Source organism: Lasioglossum baleicum, unplaced genomic scaffold (genome assembly GCF_051020765.1).
Source record: "Lasioglossum baleicum unplaced genomic scaffold, iyLasBale1 scaffold0021, whole genome shotgun sequence".
NCBI lineage: Eukaryota > Metazoa > Arthropoda > Insecta > Hymenoptera > Halictidae > Lasioglossum > Lasioglossum baleicum.
The window spans coordinates 480,731-502,472 of NW_027469081.1; the positions used below are offsets into that span (position 1 = coordinate 480,731).

Sequence of the window (21,742 nt, forward strand, 5' to 3'; positions counted from 1 at the left end):
CTTGGAGCGACTAGATCGCGGGTCCATCGACCGTGTCCCATCGCTGGGCAACGTTTTTTCGTCCGGGTGATCGCGGCAGCGTTTTATCGGTCGGCTGACACGGCACGCGGCCATCGTAAAACCGTCGTAAACCGCGGCTGAAACGATTTCGTTAACTGTCAGCCGGCTCGGCGCGGCGCGGATCGTCGCGCGAGAACGAAACGTCTGGGTCGCTCGATACGACCACGGCCGATTCCAGTATCGCCGGCCAGGTAGGTTAACAGATTAATAGTTTGTGTATCTAGAAGGCGGCTCAACAACGAAACCAGGCCAGCATCGCTGGCGCAAGGTTCGTCGATACCGCTACTCGCCGCCGATCCAGAGAAATGCCGAGGAAAAATTGGAAAAAGTCGAAGAGAGCGGACCACTCGAATGAATGGATGCGTGTCGACGCCGAAGATACCGAGACATTCGAATCGAGCTAAACGTTTCGTCTTTTCGCTCGCGAACCACTAGTTGCGCGAAACGAGAGGCTACAACCGCGCGGAAATCGAGCGCGATGTAAAACTATGTATCCGGCTCGATATCCATCGTGTTTTTCGGGATTGGGACCGATCCAAAAGGGTTCCGGTGATCCCCTAACCGCGATATTCGCGCCAATCACATCCGACCGTGCTCCAGCTAATTGGAACTCGAATTCGCGTAGAAGTAGACTCAGACACGGGGCTTAGGTCAGGGACAGAACAACAGATCGATCGGATCGAACGCTGTACGAACGGTGCAAGGTCTCGCGGCACGCGCGCCTCCGCGATCGTGTACTCGTGTACATGTTCATGAACGCGGCTGATGGTGTGTCCGATCGTTGCATCGATTCCAAATGCCCCCCTCTGGTCGTCTACGGAGGAACGAATCCGCGCTTTTCCATCGAACCTGTAGATTTTTCCATCGGGAACACCGACATTCGTACGAAAGAATGTCGAGTCGAGCAACGGTTTCGAACAGAGCGATAGATCTTTCAATTGTCACAGCCGCCATGTTCGTTATGCAATTGTTAGTGTCACATGTTATTTGTATTCAGTAATGCTCGGCAAGTCATCATGGATAGATACTCGGTTGCTCAACGCCTTAATGCTTTATTGAAATCGAAATTCAACGATAGCATCGATTGGCCTCCAAGATCTTGCGACTCGATGCCATTAGACTTTTCCTTGTGGGGCCATGTTAAGTCTCTTGTTTATTCCAATAAACCGCAAACTAACTGTTAATCATCTTAAAGCAAATATAATTCGTGTTATCGTGGAGATACGACCTGGTATGCCAGAGTCGTCGAAAATTGGGTTTGTCGTATTCACTTTGACCAAACGCAACCGTGGTGGTCATTCATATGATATTGTATTTCATGTGTAATGCCGTCGAATGTACTTTAAACTAAAACAGTGAGTACTAGATTATCTTCAGTACCTCCTTTTATTTAATTTCAAAGTTCTATCGTTCTTATTGAAAGACCCTGTATGTATTTAGCTTCCGTTGTCCGTGTGGTGGCTGCTCTGTACTTTACCGGACTCAAACATTTGTGCCTTTCTCCTATAAATTATGATGTATTTGGTATGTGATACAGTAGATTTGTACCCGGGGCGGCTGCACATCGAAGTTTCAATCCTGTAAGACGTAAGATCAATGGTTCAGGAGTTATGCTTGCTTAAAATTGAGCAATCTGCAGTGTTTTTGACAAGTAAAGGCGCCGCCACATTGATTTGCAGTGTCGCGCGCCGCTTACCGAGCAGAGCCACTACAAACCAATATGGCGGCGCCCTTACCTGTCAAAAACACTGCAGATTGCTCAATTTTAAGCAAGCATAACTCCTGAACCATTGATCCTGCAGGATCGAAACTTTGATTTGCAACCGCCCCGGGTACAAATCTACTGGATTACATACCAAAGTCTAGAGTAAAGCAAAGTTTACCCGTGTGGTCGTTCGACACCGCGGTAAAGCACCGTTGGCGTTACGATTACCGTGTCATGTTTGAAACAGCAGCGCGGCGCGCAACAGCTCGGACTACGGTCGACGACTGTTTCGATTCGAGGGGAGTTCCACTTCCAGATGAATTTACGGCACGATATCAGCGGCCGTTTCATGACGCCGGATAATAAATTCGTGTTGTCCGATGCTGCCCAGGGAAATGGCCTCCCTCGTTCGTGGCACCGTGGAACTCGCGGCAACGCTCGATTAAGGTAAGTGGAACGGTGTCGCCTGCGAGTTGCGAGCTACGAGTCGGCCAACGATATCATATTTGAATGGAACCGAGAGGATCGTGGAATTGAAAGAGAACAAATGTATCCTCCGAGCGGAGCGTATCGAGCAGAGAGAACGAATGAGCGAACGAGAGCGAGAGGGAGAGAGGAGAGAGCGATATACGTTGGTGAAGCAGCCGCGTTGTCGTGTCCGTGACCCTAAAAATTGGACTGGAAAGCTTCTGTTGTTCGATTGGTTCTACCATTCGACGGAAAAGAAAGACGGAGAGAGAGAGAGAGAGGAACGAGAGAGTTCGGGAGAGACCGTCCAAAGAGATGAGACACTGCCGTGGCCAATCGATAGAAAACGGTGGGCCGCGGCGCGGCGTTCCACGTGTAACGAGGAAGTGTTCTCGCAAACAGTTACAAGTGGAGTAGGTTACGTAGATAAGTCGTCACACATACCTAGCCCCGAGCGTGTATGTAATTCTCTGCCGAGTGGGCATGTGGGCTCTGAATACGCACGACCGACATCGCAGGTATCGCAGATATCGCAGGTGTAATATACGACACGGCCCGGGTTATATCGTCACTGCCCCGCGTCTATCGGAGTAAAGTCGATGATACTTTTTTCGGATGAATCGCTTTTCATCTATCCCCGCTCGTATACTCCTTCCTTCGCAGCTCGCTCGCGCTGTTGCTTCTCCTTCTACTATTTTCAGCCCCTACCCGCCCGTTCTGCCTTTATCTTTCTCCGCTCACCGCGTCTCTCGCTATCCCTCTCCTTCTTCTCTCTCCTCTCTCGGCCGGCGTACAATCTGAATGAACTCGATGTGCCCGACAACGATTTAAAATATCAAACCCACTCAACGAGCGACCGACCGTGTCTCGCGATAGTCTTAGGGTACGAGTACATCGGAGGTGCCATACTATCGAAGAGAGCGAGGCGTCGAAATAGAATGTGTTAGGTCCTTGCATATGATACATATGAACGATTTATAGGCTTATTATAATTTCATTTTTGAAGGTACAAAGCTAACTTCTAAAGTCCTATCTTCTGTTTCTATTTACATATTCAAACTTTTCAGTGAAGTTTGTTACAATATTAGTCGATCTGTGATCGTTGTGAGAAAATGAGCGTATCGAAGACAACATTATGCGATGCTTAGTCAAAATGTGGCAGCAAATAAACACACTGTTAGTCAATGATAGAGAAAGCTCGAAAATATAGATGACAATCTGATAGATGAGAAAGGTAGTCGACCAAAAAATTCAATTTTTACCGAAAAACTGGTCGTTTTTTTTACAATGATGCTTACTTTAATCGATAAGTTTTATTTAGAGATAATTAGGTTTGTTTGTAAAGTTACTGTTATGAATCGAACATTTCATATGCAACGACCTAATACACGAATATACCTGTAATCCTATGATTAGGGATGGGACCTCGCAAACAGATTTGATATCAGTTTGTATAAAATGAATACTTTCCAAACATAATCATTGAAACATTATTGCTTTTGAGTAATAATCGGAACCCATGAAATGAAACTTGGTTATTGAAATTGACTCGAAGTCGCGAGCACTAGACAGCGGATCTTTATGCAAAATAAAAATTCTCTACAGCTGAATTGCAACAAACCGGAGTCACATAGAAATGTATTTTGTCTCTTAATATGTTCAATAGGTTGAAAATAATATTATGTATTTTTAAGTTCGCCTAATGTTTTCTGATGAATGCATAAAATCTGCTGTCTAAGTGAGTACATATTGAACTTGATCCCATATAATATCCCTAGAATACATACCTATCCTTTTACAGTGGAAGCGTTCACGTTGAAGCGTCGGTCGATTATGAAAAGTGGCCCACTCCGGGGACGCTCTCTTCGCTGGTATAGCAGCTCGAATGTGCCGGTACCCTAAAAGAGAACGTTCTCGCATGGTGGATTTCTGCAAAGGTCCGCGCGGCCACTCGAACCGTTGATAAATCGAAGAAACTCGGGACGGTAAGGCGACGCGAGAGACGGATCGAACGCGCGCGTGCTCGATATGTGCATCGAACGAGCGCGCACCGGATCGGCAGGCGAGGAATGGAGTCGCGGGCGAGGCTGACCTCTCCCTGTCCGTTCCCCGGATCCTGGAAGAAGTACAGTTTTCACCGTGCCTCGTTCCCGTTCCCCGTCGGCTCGTTATCCGAATTGGACGGTGACCTATGCTCGGACACAGAGGTGTAGAGAAAAGGCGGGCGCGAAACGAGGCTTTGGATATCAAACTGGCCAGCGCCTGTTGATATTAGCATTTATTTATATCTCCTGACCTCAAATATGTGTAACGTGGCTCCCCTCTTAGCCGTCGCAGGCTTGGCCGTACACGCACGCCTCTGTTTTCGAGGTTACGCGCGGTGCTGATATCGAGTTCCATCAAATTCTGTCGGTGTAACACCGGTAGGCTTCTCGTTTCGCGATAACGCGCCCGAGGCTTGGCTTTTTATTCTTTTTCCCTTTTCTCGCGCTCTCTCTCTCTCTCTCTCTTTCTCTCCTCTCTTTATTTTCCTCTCTCTCTCTCGTTTCAGACCGTCTGCTCGTGTACGCCCACGCAACGACGTCGATCGTCTCTCGACGATACTCTCGATCGATCCCAAAGGGACAGATACACACAACGCGACGTACATTCTCCGCTCCGTGTAAATACCTATCTCTTTCGACCGGCCTGTGGATTTTCCGTTTCTATATTATGGTAATCGTGTCTCTGTCCAATCATCCTTCGACAGGTATACGCAAAAGGTACATGAAAATGATACGGTTTTCGTTTCCATTCGCTTTCGAGGAATTCTCTTTCGCCATTTCAGCGGCTGCGCTGTGATCCGCAACATTTGTACTTTGTAATAAACTGTTTGCATATAAAGCGACACGTTACACGCGTGTGTCCAACCTACAGCTATCTCTACTTGGTAAAGTCGCGAAATAGGCACTCCGCAAAGTACATACCCATATATAATTCTACCGTTTGTTATCGCTCTCGTTTCGAAACGCGAGACGGTGCACGCCGATCTTCGCCGCGGAAGAACCACGGTTCCGTTGAACTCGACGGATCGGGAGGCCGAGGGAACGAAATCGGACCGATCGCGAGATCGGCATGGTTTCTTCGGGCTCCGGAGCGACGTTCGTACAATGAAGTATTCACGGCCGGGCTAATGTGGAACAGAAGGAAAGCCAGCGAGAATACAGCCGAGAATAAGTAGAATGGCCGCTCCGAAACAGATCCGTAGATAAACCATCCACGGTCTCGTTTGGTCGCGTGTTCGACTAACAGCCGCGCCGCGGAATCATTTTCGAAAGTGCTCGCCGCCGCGCCGCCGCGGGATTTTCATTTCACGATCGGTTCTCCACCGGCGACAAATTGCCTGTCGATCCTTTCGTTCTCTCGCCGGGGATCCACGAATTCTTCGAACCATCTCTTCCGGTCGTACTCGCTGCAAGAACGAATCGAATTCTTGGACCCTGCCGGAATGGGAAAACTTCGCTGTACCCGGTTTCCTTGGCGACCGATAGAGAAGCTGCGAGGAGAACTCTCGTGCTTTCGAAGCGCTTCTTTGTCAGCCGGTGTAAGCGCAGGCGAAGTCCGAGGCGGGTACGTATTTTTAAAACGGCTGGACTCGTTTCTCGATACCGGTGGGTCTCTAATAACGAACTTCAACGTCGGACGGTCCCCTTTTTTTCATTCCCGGCTAACGGGAATAGACCAGAACCGAGCCGGAGCTTGAGTAACGAGTTTGCTCCAATTTTCTGGACCCGTGTCTAACGGCAGATATGGAGAGAGAGAGAGAGAGGAAAGAAGACTGGCCACGCGACGGAGATCGGACGTCGAAGCAATCCGGGAAAACCGATCCGAATTTTCCGGGCTGATCTGAAATCCACGACACCCACGACGTCACGGTAAAACGATTCGCCGATCATCGCGAGTAAAATTAGAACGCGCGGGATACGGGCGACTCGATAATCGTTTCATAACACCGATCCGAATCGATGCGAGGATACAATCCTGCGGCTGGCATCGTCGACGACTCGTCACCTCGTCGAGCTCTCATTTTTCAGGCACTCGATTTAATTAAGGTTATCTGCGGTGACAGTGGCTCGTAAACCCCGGCCAGATAACGGATCGTTTTGCATGAAGATAACTCAATATCGAGCGAGGCGCGATCAAAACGCCCCTGGGGCGTGGGAGAGGGGAACAGAGAAAAACTCGTCAATCTGTGTCGCTGGCTAATTAAGAGCAATCGTTATCGTCGGTATCGCGTCTCGCGTTTACCAACGATCGTGGATTCCCTCGAGGAAAACGTCAAAATTCAAGCCTCGACTCCGGTTCGCCGAAGAAACGTATGTTAGTCCCGAGATTTGATTTTCAACCGCTCGCCTTACGACATCGAGTCGCGAATACGCGAATACCATTTTCGTAGACGAATGTTAAGAAAGTCGAATAAAATAGTGATACAAGTAGGTTTTGCAGATCTCAAAAAAATAAAAATTGTACCAAATTCTGTCGAATTATATACTCCACCGTTTCTTGAAAAATTTCGGAAGCGATAAATATCGCTTTAAATCGCGATATAGAACACTTTATCTCTCTGTTATCGATATTCAACGATCGGAGAAAATATAGCCATGTAATAGATATAAATTGACTTTCTCTTCTAGGAATTTATGAACGGGCAATGGAATAGATCGTGGCGTGCGAGGGCTTAAGGATCCAAAACCAATCCAAAACCAAAACGAAATAAAATTACGTCTGCCACGGTAACGGTGTATGTAATACTTTTATAAATACCGCGCCGCGACGCGGTGCAACATCGTCGCGAAAGAAAAGAACGAAAAACAAGTCCACGGTGTGTGAAAGAGTACGCAAGAGAATCTCGCGAGCAACATAATGGCCGGCCTAATGCGAGGCTAAATGTGCGTGGGGGATCCTTCGTAATGTGGACATCCTTGGCATAAGCATAGAAAGCTAGAAAGCCTCGACAGAAACGGCGGCGGTGTCGGTGTCGGTGTCGGTGTCGGTGTCGGCGGCGGCGGTGGCGAGGATGATAACCCAAATGCGAGGCGCTGTTGTGCTCGGTTATCCGACTTTGTTCGAGAGAAACCTTCTCGCCGCCTAAACGAATCGACCGGGGCCTGTGCTATCGCGCGCGCGGCATACGAAAACGTCGCACGAAGCATGAAACGTTTGATCGGACGCTCGACCAAACCCGAGGGAAACTCTATTAGAATCAGAAATGCCGAACAAGAGAGAACGAGAGCCAAAGAGAGCGTGATACGGCAGGGAATGATGCGATCGTGATGGATCGAGGATTAAACGTCCCACCGATGCGATTCGAGGTGCTAGCTGGACAAAACCGTCTTTACGACTACAGTAAAGTCGCGATAGTTGTCAGGTGAGGTGTTAATATTCTTAGCGTTTAGACATCACTTCATATGATCTATTTTTTATGAGCGCAACACTGTGGATCGGTGCGAAATCCAATGTATGCAAGCACAATAACTTCAAATCCTCTTAGCGAGCGATTCGACTCGCATGATTACAGGCGAAGGCGCCGAGTGAACGCTCAACGGGACGGAAGAGTGGAAGAATGGAGACTCGCGTCGGGAATTCCGCAGGTTGCCGCGGAAGATTAACGACCAACTAATTATTGCGAATCGCCGCGCCTCCTTGTCGAGCCTGGAATCGTATCAGAGCTGTTCTTCCTCTTCGATCGAAGCGTGGTCAGGGTTAGCGGAAGTTTTGGAAGAGATACACGTTGCAATTTGAAAAACCGCACGTCTGCATTGTAGACAAATTAGAACCCCCTTAAAACGAGGTAGCGAACACGGTGGCAACAAGGCGTCCTTATGGCTAGAATTTACTTGAGCGGTCACTGTTCCAGTGACGCTCGCAGTGTTAAGTTCTTGTGGTAGAATAAAACGCACTTGTTGGCGGACGGCTTCACCATCGATCCTGGTTTCATTCAACCCCCGCATCAGTTATCCTTTCATAGGATATTATATTTCTTACAGAAACAACTGAAAGAAAACTCGGTGGGTTTCGATGGAAGGCGATGACGCCATTCGTCGTTTAGGGTGACGTGGATCGACGGGGAACGGTGTAATGGTCTGGCGGTGGTTCGCAGTCGGCGTTCGCAACCTCTTAGAAAGCCGGTTAGACCTTTTTCTGCAACGCTGCAGCGCGACCGGGAGAGTTCGCGCTCACTTTCCCTGGCAGCCGAGCAAAATGCCAATCGTCGTTCGCTAGGAACCACCGATTTAACGTTGCTCAACGAGGTCTGCGGTTCTTTTCGGCCGCAACAAGCGCATCGAACCGTCTGCTGCATGCCCGCCTCTGCCTGCCTGCCCGCCAGCCCGCCTGTCTACCATCTCTCGCGGTTTTGCGAAAACCAGAGAAACTCAAACAGCAAAATTTCGTAAAATCTGAATTGCCAAGCGCAGAGCCAGAGGCTCCGAACCGCGAGTTACGCTCCGCTGGACGAGAACCCGCTTACGGTCCGCTTAAAATCACAATCGGTGTTTCGTCCATCGATCTTCCGGATATTCGACTGCTGCGTCGAGGGAGGAATTGTCAGGAATTCGCTCGGGTGCTCGACTTTTCGATAAAGGGAATACGATCGCTCGAAAATTTATACGCGAATCGCTGTCCCATACAGGGCGATCAAAAAAAGAGAGCGTAACCAAGTCGCTTAGCTTTTAGAAGAATCGTGCTATCATCTCCCGCTGTAAAAACAAGTCTCTATAGTTCCAAGAAGGCAGAGCCGATGGAACAAAACTCGTGGAGCGAGTTGGTTATCGCCGGGGCCCTACGTTGCGCGAACGTTATTGGATTCTGTACGGCTTGTAGCCGAGAGAGCCTGCAGAGGAGTACAGAGAGAGGAGAGCGTTTCGTCGAATGGCGGGCAGCTCGGAGGACAACATCTGTTGCTCGTCAACGGCGCCGGCATGGCAGCATAAAGCCGTGATACCCTAATCGCGGCAGCACGCGATCGAACCTTCTAATGTCAGCGAACCGAGCGAAACGAGCAAACCGAGCGAACCGAACGAACCCAGCGAACCCGGTGAAATTCTGGAAACGTTCTCTCCCCGTGAACACGAAAGGTCCATGGGGGGAGCGCCGTCAAAGGCGGGGTTCATCGTACACCGAGTGGGTAAAGGTAGGTAACCCATTTTGGGGGTGGTTGGCTCGGCTACCTCGCTCCATCCCCTATCCTCCGTTCTTCGCCCTCTTTCCATCCTCCTACCATCCTCCGTCCCCCAGCCAAAGAGCCAGCACCCGTCTCTCGCCCTGTATTCTCGTCGTTCTCTGTCCGACGTGCCTCGACGAGAGCTCGCGGTCGCTCGGTTGTGTGTCGTCGTTCAGTATTGAGCGGGGTGAACGCTCTTGCGCAATGCACGTACAGCAACCCCAACCTCGACGACCTCCGGGCTCCTTCGTCCGGGTCTGCCCTGGCCCGCTGCAATTGATTAACCGAATACCGATCGCGTTCCATCTTGTTACGATTATTAACCCTCCCCCCCCCCCCCACCTCGCCCTGGCCGGACGCGCGACCTCTCTCCATTCAACGTCCTCCATCGCGGGGGCTAATCGTTTCGCCCTTAGGCTGCGATAACAATGAATCCGACGTCCAACGTTTTGTCTGCTTTTCGCACGTTTGAAAACAGAGACAGATGCGTCGGACGTTGATCGAAACGCGATCGGATGATCACGGCAACAAACTTTCGGAACATATACTCTTCGAACGCGGTAAAAGTCCATCTCGATGCGATTACCAACCCTCTTTCTCTTTCTCGCCCCGTCCGTAATCAAGACACAATCGCTTCACCCTTACTCTCGGAGCATTCGCAAAACCATGCTCAAATAAAATCGTTGTCCAGTCACGGTAGGCGTAGGACCGCAAATGGTTCAACAGCGAGAAAGCGTGCCGTGTTTTGTTGCTCGTTTCGTTTCCTTGGTGTGCTGCATTGCGCCGCTCGTTCCCTTTGTGTAACGAGCTAATATTTGATACGGATAGAATCGCAGCTGTACCATCTATTCGAGTATACGATCCGAATTGGTTTCAAAGGATGAATCGGCGACTCCAATGGTTGGAATATCGAGCGAATACGAGGCTCTGGCGACAATTTCGCTCGGCGCGACGCGGCGAGTCCATTCAGCCTCCGCGAGACTGATCTCTGACGAAACGGACCGAGGAGTCGAGTCGGTCTGGCCTCTCCTTCCTCTCGTCTCCGTTCCCTTCCGTTCCTGTTACTTCGCACAAGGTTGTCCTCGCGCGTTCGGTGTAACTGTGTTTAACGATCGAATATCCTTTCTTCCCGGCCTCTCTTCTTCGGAGACATCGTCGGATTATGAAACGTCCTGTACACACGCCACTTTCACTGTCGCGGCCAAGTTTCATAACTGTTATTATCGAGGTCATACGTAGGTTGGAGCGAACTGGCCGGAGAGAGAAAGAGAGTACCGAGAGGGAGAGGCAGAGGCAGAGAAGGGGTGGGGCGAGGGAGAGGCAGAGAAAAGGGTCTGGGCACGTCTGCTACCAATAATTATTGTCGCTCGCCGCCAATGCATCTCGAATCGAGCGTCTGACAAAAGACAACACCCCATGTTTCTCGAATAGAATCGAATGGATCGCGGACTCTGATCTCTCCGCTCTTTGGAAGAGAGAGAGGGGATTCCTCTCGATCGCGAAATCAACCCCTCGAACGATCTCGCTGGATTAGTCCCTCTCCGCTTGAAGCATTATACGAAGAAAAGTTCCTCCTTGGCAAGATCGGATTAATGGAACGAAAAGGGTGTGCGCAACCAGGAATCTCGAATATTTTGGAATTCGAACGATCAGCTTAACCCTTGGCACTCGAGTGGTGACTCCGAGCGAGGCGCCACTAATCAATTGCTACAAATTTAACCCCTTGCCGTATTTTAACGAGTCACGCTCGTCATGAAGATTCGAAACGAATATAATAAATATTCTTTTTAAACGACACGAAATATATTTCGTTTCTAATTAATAAATAAACATTAAAATAAACGTAGCCACACAAAAAATATATAAATCTTTTTTTCTCTTCTACGACATTTTTCGGGATAAAGACGTTTTAACCGGTGCAACTGTAAAGAAAATGATACGAAGAAATTGATATTATATCAATTTTATGTTCATACGAAGGGAAAGATTAATATAGGATGGAATTGTTCTAGGTCGGAAGAGATGTTTAATTTTCGAGTTAACATGGCTCCGAGTGCAAAGGGTTAATCATGGAATAAGCGGCCAACAGAGGATTCGGGTCCGAGTTGGGTCTGTTATTTCCAAAGCAGCGCGGTCGCGTCGTCGCGTCGGATTGGTCGGATTCGCGAGAAGCGCGTTCGCAACATTTAACAGAGGCCGATATCACGGCTGCCAGGCAAGTAGAGGCAAAGTAGCGCAAGCGAGTGCGAGAGAGTGCGCGAGCGAGTGCAACGCCGGCAGCCCTGACACGTGCAAACACCAGAAAATTATGTTACACAGCCTCGGCTGATGTGTGCGTAACCGTGCAGCCGGCCGCGTGTGTGCAGACGTTTCGCGCTCGTGTGTCGTCGGTGTGCTGGTTTGCTCGTGCGATCGCGCGTGTGTGCGGCATGGGTCACACAGAAAACCGCATCAGCCACGCTGCGATGCACGTAACATGTGTGTCAATGCGACTGACAAACCGCCGCGCCGCACCGCACCGTACCGCGCAGCGCCGCGCCAACGTTTCATTGTCCGCAATTATTTTCTGTAACGTCGTCGCCTTCGTTCTTTCTCCCTTTTCGTCTTCCTTTTTTTCATTCGCGAACTGGCCTCCTCTCGGGTCCTGTTCGGCCGTGAAACATCGCCTCGCCTCGCCTCGCCTTGCCTCCCCGCTCGACGCTTCTTCTAGCAGTTCGAGCATCGTTTCGACACGATCCCAATTTTTCGAATGCTGACTGTTGAAAATGTCTTTACGTGGATACGTTATTCTAACAAACTACACTTTATACCGTATATATGTACTTCATTAGTATTATAAAGACGTTACTCTAAATAACGACAAAGCGTTTCCGCGTATCCTGTACTTAATTTGTGTGTAAACGTAAACAGTAAAAGTGAAAGCTGTACAATGTCGCGATCTCTTCAGGCTAGCTGCTTCTACCGAACAGACGATGGTTGTTGACTATATGTCCCTGCCTGGGCAAAGTATGTCTCCCTCCGTGGAAAAAAACCGCTCTTTACGGCTAAACCCGAAAATCGCCTTAACACCCTGTAATCTGTTATCCGACGATTGACTCCAACGATGGAATGAATCCCTTGTGCTTTCGTCGAATGATTCAAGCGTCAACGATTCGCGGCTAACGACGAATATGTTATAGAGAAGACAGGGGAGAAAAGAAGTTAGAACGCGGTCGACTCGGTTACAAGCGTGAAGGAGAATTATGCCCGACAATACCGAGAGAGACTCGATTTACGACAGTCCGTAGAAACCCTGAAGACCGTTCGGAATAGGAGGTTGCCAGATTGGTGGGGGAAGACGGGAATCGATGTCTCGGCGATCTTATTAGAAAAGAATCGCCAAGGGATTCGCCCTGTATGGTCGGTAGGGATTGCAAAGGATGGGAAATGCTCGCCGACGAGGGGTTGTTCCACCCTCGCGCAGCTTATCGCGCGTTTTGCTTTTCAAATGGCTCCTCGTTCGTCGCCTTTTCCCTCGTTTCCCTGTTTCCGTCGCCCGGCCCACCCCGGCCTCCCCGCCGCTGTTTTCACGATCGATCCGGGAAGAGATGTACACCGGGCGGTGCACCTCGTTTCTCTTTTATTGTCTGTCTCGCCTCCTGCCGAATAAAATACTTCCCGGAAACATCGAAGAACTCGAAGAGACGGCGCTGCCTCCTTCGTAAGAGACGTCGTCGAGCCGAGAAAACTGTACGGTAGAGCCTCGATAGTTGCGAAGCCCTGGAAAATGCGGGTCCGAGGTTCCCGAGGCAGAAAATCAATCTGTAATGACGATCCTTGACAGAAAATACCGTCGAAGCAAAGCTGTCGAGGTTTCAACGTGCGCTGCGACCGTCTCGAACCTTGTTGCAGCGTGATCCAGCGACGCTAAGCGAATAAAGCCGTAGCAAAGCTTTGCTCCGTGGAACAGCGAGCAAAGAGATCACGAGAAAAACGAAACCGACGCTCGGCGTCGCGTCGAGGGAAGCTGCGCTGAAAACGTAGCCGTTCGAAACGAGCAGAGACCGACCCGGGGTTCTTGTTTCCAGGAAAAGTTACCGGGGTGATAAGAAACTTATTGAATCCCTGGAGAGAACAGAAGAGAGAGATAGAGGAGCGCTGTGAAATATCGCGGTCGGTTCCATTTCCGGGGTGAAATATCGAATGAAACGTGATATCGAAGGGAAATGAGAGACCTCTCGCGCGATTCTACCCTCTGCTTCTCTATCCGCTCTGTTCCCTTCTTCTTTCGGTTCTTTTTTCGCCTCGGTCCGGTTTCTTACTTTACTTAACCGCGGCAGAGTAATTAGTCTGTAACGAAGTTTTACGGCCGCTTTAATGGGCTTTGATACGAACGAAGAGCGAGGGAAATGGCTTCCCGAGAAGTCTAACGGCGTTTTCGGGAAAGGTAAACAGCGGCGATCGAGGCTTTTCAGCGCATGGCGATGCTAAAACTGCCACCGAACTAGATTTAAACGAATCGATAATCGTGCAACCGGATTTATTAGACGTATCGACGAATTGTCGCTATCCTACGGCGCGCCGTACGTATAACATTTCTTTCTAGTAGCAAGCGTTTCCTCCGTTCCGAGTTGTCGAGCTCGATATTTCAACTCTCCATGGTGCAACGAAACTCGCGCCGTTGCTCTTACTCATTCGGAAACGTCCGTTTGTCGAACGGTCTCCCATTGAATTCAATTAAACGCGTCTGCCGGCGATTCCTCCCCCCATGAATGATTTTAATGCGAGCGAGACGATCCTTATCTGTCGAGTTTTGAACGGTAACAGACTGCATCGATAAACGGACCGGTTACAGAGTGGAAACCGGCAATTAAAAGTTACAAGTAGCGTTGGCAAATATTTCTGACGATCGAGAGAGAGAGAGAGAGAGAGAGAGAGAGAGAGAGAGAGAGAGAGAGGGAGGGAGAGGGAGAGAGAGAGAAAGACGGACACAGAGTGACAGAGGGAGAGAGAAGCAGAAGGGTCGAGGGTCTGCCCGCATCGTGGCCGATTATATTAAGTCTGCAGGGACGTTCTGTCGCTTTCCGCGGCCCTTATCCGATTTCTAGCAGTTCGTTAGTCCATCCTATTCACATTTCGCTCAGCCCTCGGTTATTCGATCGCGAATATAGTTGCCGTCTTAGACCATACATACTTATAGACCCGACTTCGGATAACACATGCCGTGTTCCAAGATCACTTCGTCTACCAGACGACGGATGTGGGCAAAGTGGTATAGTCTGTACGATAAGTCTCCAGTAATATAATAACTCTACTGCTTTAACTAGTTACATTCTAGTTGAAGTATCCCCTGCTCCATGAAATCTTAAATAGCTGCAGTATATTGACCGTACAAAGGTAGCATAATCATTTGTCTTTTAGTTAAGAGCTGGAATGAAAGGGGGAATGAAATATAAACTGTTTCAATATTAAGAAATTAATTTAAAAGTTAAGTGAAAATGCTTAAATTTTTTTAAGGGATGATAAAAAAAAGACCCTATAGAATATTATAATTTATGTAAAATATTAATATAATCTTATAATAAGTTATATAATATGTATATGTATAAATGGATTATATTAATTATTTTATTGGGGTGATATTTAAATTTAAGAGTTACTTTCCGGTAAGTAACCAGTAACTAGTAAAGTAACTTATGCTTTTTGAAGAATAACTCCTTCGGAGGTTATATGAAGGTTAACATACACTTATACATGGTTGAATTTGTCTTTTCATTAGCTATAATGTTACACTAATCAAAATAAGATATCATAGGATAGGAAAATATTATATCGGAAATATCGGAACGAAAGATTTTCTGCTTGACACGTTTCCTTGTATTGCTAGAAACAACCAAGTATACATATATGGTCTAAGGTTGCCGTATAATAAAAATATAGTTGACGCATGGGTCGAATAGGGAGAAAATGAATATTTCGAAGGCGGCAGAATTTGATCCGATGCCGGCGTGTTATTTGGTCGGTGGGCGACTGTGAAGGTTCGGAGCGGAGGCAGCTGGAATTGCGGGTGGAATTGTGGGTGGTACAGCGGGTGGAATCGCAGTCGAGGACAGAGGGAGCCTGGAATCTCGGCTGCGAAAGAGAAACGAATCAAATTTGATCCCCGGGGGGGGGGGGGGGATCCCGGAGAAGGAACGTTTCCCAGCGATTCTCAACGATTCGCAGCATCCGAAGGATCCTAGGTATGCGCAACCGTGTCGGCTTATTACCGGAGCAATCATATCCTTGCACAAGAGACGAGTCTCTCGGCGCGATCGCGACCGTCTTCAATCCCCGTAATTGAATGTCAGTAGCTAAACTACTTTGTCGACTTTGATCGACTGCCGCGCGACGCGCGACGGCTCGCCACCGTACTACACGGCGAAAGCTCTCGCGCGCGTCTGGTTCTTTCGCAAATCCTTTCACGAACTTTGCCGTTCGAACGGGAATGAGTCTTCAGGAGGTGGAAGCGAGCCATTCGAACATTTAAATGGACTTTGTCGATGCGAATTTGAATTTAAATTCGAAATTCGTCGATTCCGGGATACGTTTTCAAGGGTAGCGTTCGATAAGGAACTACGAGCAGGCTCGGACGAAGTTGCGCAATCACCCTCTAGCTCTAAAAGCACAGCTTCGCCTTCTCGAGACGTTTAACGAGTACGGGTTTCCCACTTCCACCGTACGAACAAACGTCGAACAAACGACCGAGTCGTTTCCACGAGGAAACTGGTGCTGCCTAAATCACCCAACTTTTTCCTCGCTCTTAGCAACTAGCCGGAACCACCAATTCTGATCGCGGTCAACTTGAATGCGACCTGAAATTTCGCGATTTTCGAGGTTAAGGGAATTAAAGAATAATAAGGAATAAATGAAACACAGTCAAAGAGCGGATGATTATTCGAAGCGGTTAAGAGAAACGGTGTTGTGCGCGAGGTGTCGGTCAAAGCGCTCCGTTTGACTGGATAAAAGTTTCTATTCCCGAGGAATCGCTCCTCAAAGGAACAAAGAGAGTTTCTTGATTAATTGCACGCGTCGGTGGAACAATGCCGAGCTGGCTAATGTTGCGGCCCATTGTCTCGACACACGCGGCACACGGAAGAATCTACTTGGGTGGCACTTTTGCGACGCGAAGGATCGCATACCTGCGGTCGGCTCCTAATCTCACGGAAGAGTCGAACAAAAATTTAACTTCGTTCCCTGGATGCCGAGAATACTCGGTTGTATTTTCAAAAGCGGAAGAGCAAACGGTGTATACATATACATACATAGGTACGTATATATCGGATAACCAATAAAGATCGGATGAAAGTTATCTTTCCGACGCGACGGGACGAGATAATGGCAATCCTATTAAGTTCTCGAAACGACTTGCGGCTACCAAGCGGCGAGGCTAATCGTTCAGGCTTCGATTCTCGACCGGTCTATTGTTGAGCTAACGAGGAGAGCCTAAGGTGGCGTTCCTGCGCTTCGAAATGTTAAACGTTGCTCCGTGGTAGGCGTAAAAGTCGCGATAGCGAAGTGAACCCGATCGAACAGGGCAAGGGGGCAAGGGAGGGGGCCGAGGGCACAAAGGGGCGGCGGGGGATAATATTTCAACAATGGAGCATTATTTAAGGCCGCGCGCGCGCGCGCGTGTACTCAGCGAGCCGAGGCGAGGCAAGCCGAGGCGAGGCAAGCCGAGCCAAGCCGAACCGAGCCGAGTCGAATTAAGCCGAGCCGAGCCGAGCCGAGCACAACAGCCACGCATATGGAAGGAATCACTCCGTGGCAGTGGTCCGAGTCCGAGATAAAAGAGTTCCATGAGTCATGCACGTAGAATCTTGAGTTGATGATCGTAAGTGATCCTTGACGCTTAACGGCTCCACGACCTCGATTTTGGTAAAACAAGCGGAAATTGGTTAAGCGTCCGCGGACACGGGTTTCTAGTGTTGCACGCGTCAGCGAATCCCCGACAATAGGGTCGGTTAACTTCAAATTATCGCTTGCCGAACGAATCCTCCCGCGCTAATTCAGTTCTCCTCGTTTAGATCCCCGCCCCAAGATTACTCCTGCCGAGTATCGCCCCATACGCCCTTCGCTTTTTCTCCTCGCGATTCGCAACTCGCAACTCGCAACTCGCAACTCGCAACTCGAGAATGCACCGTCGTTTTCCGCTCTTCTGTTCGTTCACTGATTACTAGACTGCAATTACTAGACTGAAATTAGACATTTATTTTCTATCAAGATATGTTTGATAGGTTGAAAACAATATTACAGTTTTTTCCGATTTTTCTAATGTTTTTACCGTTTTAAAATAATTATTATTTTATTAAGTAATTAAAATTCGCCGTCTATCCATAATCTCGGTAATGGTCGCCGACAACACGGACACGGGCGCACAGTGAAATTGGTCTGTCCCGGAAAAGTGAAACCTCCGTAAGCATCGTTACGTGATATTAGCGAAAAAACAGAGGAAAAATGCTCGCTGCGAACTAGGTCGGCAATAAATGCCAATACTTTACTTTCTAAACGATTTTGTTGTTTCTACAATTTTTCGTACGATTGGAAAAAGCATTAAAAGTTTGAAACGGAACGGTATCGATGACAGTGTCTACGCTGAATCACGTAGTGTCATGGTGGCCGTTTGAATTTAATTCGTACGTTACGACACACTGAATAGTCAACGAATAACATGACAATTGTAAACTTAATTGTTTATTGTAAATGATGGAAGGAATCGTTTCAATAGAAATGTAGAGTACTATTTGCATATCAATATCTTTATCGACAACCTAACCAAAAATGCGTGAAACCTACGAACCAATGAAAAAAAATAGCAAACGCAATGAATTTTTTGAACATCGATACAATCTCCTCAAATATTCCGTGATTTTGTTCCGAATACGATAATATGCAGGTGCTGTAGCGTTATGTTTGAAACATGTTTATAAATAATTCCTTGAATGTCACATTGTACATACTTACGTTGCAGATTTTCGATATTTCCCAGATAAATAATGGAATTCCTATTCTTGAACGTTCTCGTTTGAAACACGGAACAACACAAACGCACAGTCAACAATTTGTTTCAAATACTAAAATCTCGCAAAACAGTTCAAAAAGATTGCTGCCGAAATCTGATTACAAAACCACGGGAAACATCGTTATCGTTAGAAAAGATGCCGGACTGCGAGCGTTATCTAGCGGTGGAATTACAAAATTCTAACTATCCTCCGATAGAATTCCGTCGATAAAGATGGCGGCTGTAAATTTCCGAACCTCAGACGAGATACAAAGTTTTATAATAACGGAGGATAATTAGATTTTGTATAAGAATCGAATTTACACTTGATGTATTCAAATCTTTTAGAACACGACCATATCTCAATTTTCGTGTTCATTACTTCTCATTTTAGACTATTTTTAAACTATCGCCATGGAAAATAAAATAACTAATTAAATGTAATCGATTGTTTCATAAAGTATTGTCACACTCCAAAAGAACTTATAAAATCAATCATCAAATATGCTCAAAAGAACTTTGTCAACAAATGGTATGATATATGGATGCTAATATTAAGACAGCTTATCCTTGTGTACGAAATGACTCACCGAAATAAAGATGCCAGAATAATTGCCACTGCACCGTAACAAATGCGCTTATAGATTATCTGCAAAAAAACAACGTATTTACATTACAACTTGGTTTTTACGCATACATTTGTCTATATGTATATGTATACATTTCGCAATATGTGCAACACTTTCTTCGATTTGTTAGCCGGCTGATTTTTCGGTCATGGATACCCGAATAATATTTGACACTGGGAGCACTGGGAGTCGTTGCAGGAATACAGCGAAGAGTAAGAATAACAATGAAATTCGACTGTTTCCCGGTTAACCTTTAGTTATTAGTGATTTCAATGTCTTCACAAATGCGTAATTCCTGTCAAAAAATGTTAACAGAGAAGAGAAATGTTAAAATAGTTGTATCATCTGGATTGAAACATATTATTATATTGGGTCCTACAAGATCCTATGCGAGCAATTTTGCACTAATTGAGTAACTAAAGGTTAATAGGTTAAGTATCGGACAACAAACATTTTTCGAACACGCTGAAGCACACAAACTATGACATATATTCGATCGATAATTCTTCTTCGACAAAGTCGAGTCCTTGTTAAATTATCGAAATGGAGCAAACGTGAAACTGTCATTCGAAACGTATAAACAAAGCAGAGGATTCATTGACGGGTTACAGACGAACAAGCTCGATGCAAGCAAATCTTCTGTTTGTCAATATCCGTTTACAACTATCATTTGATCGATTACAGCGATTACAATTACTACAGAAAAAGGTTTGAAACCGTAGTCGACAATGGTGACTACTCGGTCATTGTATACTTGCCAAAGTCAAGGTTGTCCAACTTTCCATTGTAAGGTCAAGTAACGTCGTCGTGTTTACAATGTCAAACCGGAGCTGTAATTCGCGCTAGGCTGCAACTTACACGCACATGTTCCACGCACTAACATTTCGAATGAACTTACGACATTGTTCGTGGCTAAAAAAAGGCGAAGCATCCCCGCTTGATCGAATAACCTCGTTCCAACAAAAAGAAACGAAAAGAAAGAAGAAAAACTTCTGGACGACGCGAGAGTTAGGTTAGGCTGACGTTTAATGAAATAACGAACCGGTAACCGCACAACCGGCTGAACGATAGTATTTTCGATGCTATCGCCGTACTCGTCGCGATACTCGCAGTTTTCCAATCTGTCGTAGCGAATTAGACTGCGAAGAAAGGACAGCCTGTACCGACGCGATTGCCTAGCCCAGCGGATCGGAATAGCAGAACGAATGTTTCGATAGTAAGCATTCGCTCATTCAATCTTTCCCCAGCGCGTAATTCCTCGTACGACCCAACATACTTGACATCTTACTGTTATTACCGTATCTTATTCACTAACCGGCGAACGTGTAATAATCACACAGAAAAAATAATTCTCGATGTTGCCGCTTGGGCGCTCTGTTCCGAAACGATACCAATGTTAGGTGACCGCAAGGCGGGTCAGTGGCTCAGGTGGTAGAGTGTCTGATTCGTAGCAGGAAGGCCAGGGTTCGATTCCCGGGTGTGGCATAAATTTCCAAGGTGGTTTTTTCTCCTGCTACGGGCTCGGTACCTACTCTCGGGGTCATAGGGCAACCAATGGCAACAATTTCCCCTTTATCCAGGGAATCGGTGAACTGTTGGAAGCCCAAGTTGGCCATCCCGCCTCATAAGGGTACCCGCCGCTGCTCTATCTCCCCTGTTTGGGGGAGAGAGTAAGGAAAGGGGGTGGTCAGCGAACAAATGGTACCACTGTGGAAACTGGGCACGGACCCTACTAAAAAATGGAATCAAGAAACGCAAACGGAATTAAGGGAAAGACCGGGTGGACGGAGCTAATAGCTGAACACCGACCAGAACCGAGGATGATGGTCACATCCAAACAATCAGCCATATTTTCTAGGATGTGTCAAGCCTACCCAAGAAGGAAGATCTCGATGAACCTGATATCAAAATCTCTCAGGAGACAGATTTCGGTGAAGTTGGTGAACCCTTCCTTCTCAACCCCATCGCGAAGTAGGTTCGGCAGGTGAAGACCGAATGGACACAGGCGGAGGGATTAGCCCTAGGGGAGGGTGTGGGCAGGTTTCTGGACTATTTGGAAACAGAGTAGGGACGGGCTTCAAAACTTGACACATTCGACATGAAAATATGGTGAAGTGGGGGGAGTCTGAAAGGGCAGGCGAGACACCCTGCAGGTCTGAAGGTGAGGGGGCCCGACGTTCATACCGAGCCGTAAAACAGCTCAAAAACTGACAAATTAGGTAGCATGGCCCATCTCATCAATGATGACCGACCCGTCTAGTAAGTCGACGACTCTGAAAATGGTCCGGGCCGAATAAAACAGAAGGGACGGCTGAAAAACGTGGATAACTGCAACCCGCAAAAGGGCCGAGTGCCGGCAGCGCCAATTGTGATACTAGTGATTAAAGATCCGGTGTGCCCTAAGGAAGCGAGCGGCGGCCGACCCGCCCTTCCCCGGCAATTACCACGACTACTACTACTACTACTACTACTACTAGGTGACCGCAAGTGGCGTACGGCGTACTACAGTGCACTCAGTGCAGTAGATTGAAAAATATGCACTTATTCGCTCAGTTTTCTTTTTAAATAACGTGAATTTTAAAAAGCTCAACACTTTTACAATCCACAGAGTGCAGAATGGGGATAAATACAAACACGTTTCTACGTGTTTATAAATATTC

At 47.5% G+C, this 21,742-nt stretch overlaps 1 protein-coding gene and 1 long non-coding RNA gene across 2 annotated transcripts in view; one reads left to right on the forward strand and one right to left on the reverse strand.

Moving 5' to 3' along the window:
* Positions 1-20,432, reverse strand: part of Rdx (BTB/POZ and MATH domain-containing protein rdx) — a 99,140-nt gene extending 78,708 nt beyond the window's left edge. Inside the window, exons 1-2 of the mRNA XM_076444839.1 lie at positions 19,841-20,432; positions 19,044-19,102 (exon numbers count right to left, since the gene is read on the reverse strand). The gene's annotated coding sequence lies outside the window, so the exon portion shown is untranslated. The remainder of the gene's footprint in view (positions 1-19,043; positions 19,103-19,840) is intronic.
* Positions 6,894-15,021, forward strand: LOC143219065 (uncharacterized). Its single transcript, XR_013011235.1, has 2 exons — positions 6,894-7,640; positions 7,764-15,021. It is a non-coding gene; the product is annotated as an uncharacterized LOC143219065 (long non-coding RNA).
* Positions 20,433-21,742: the final 1,310 nt, after the last annotated feature.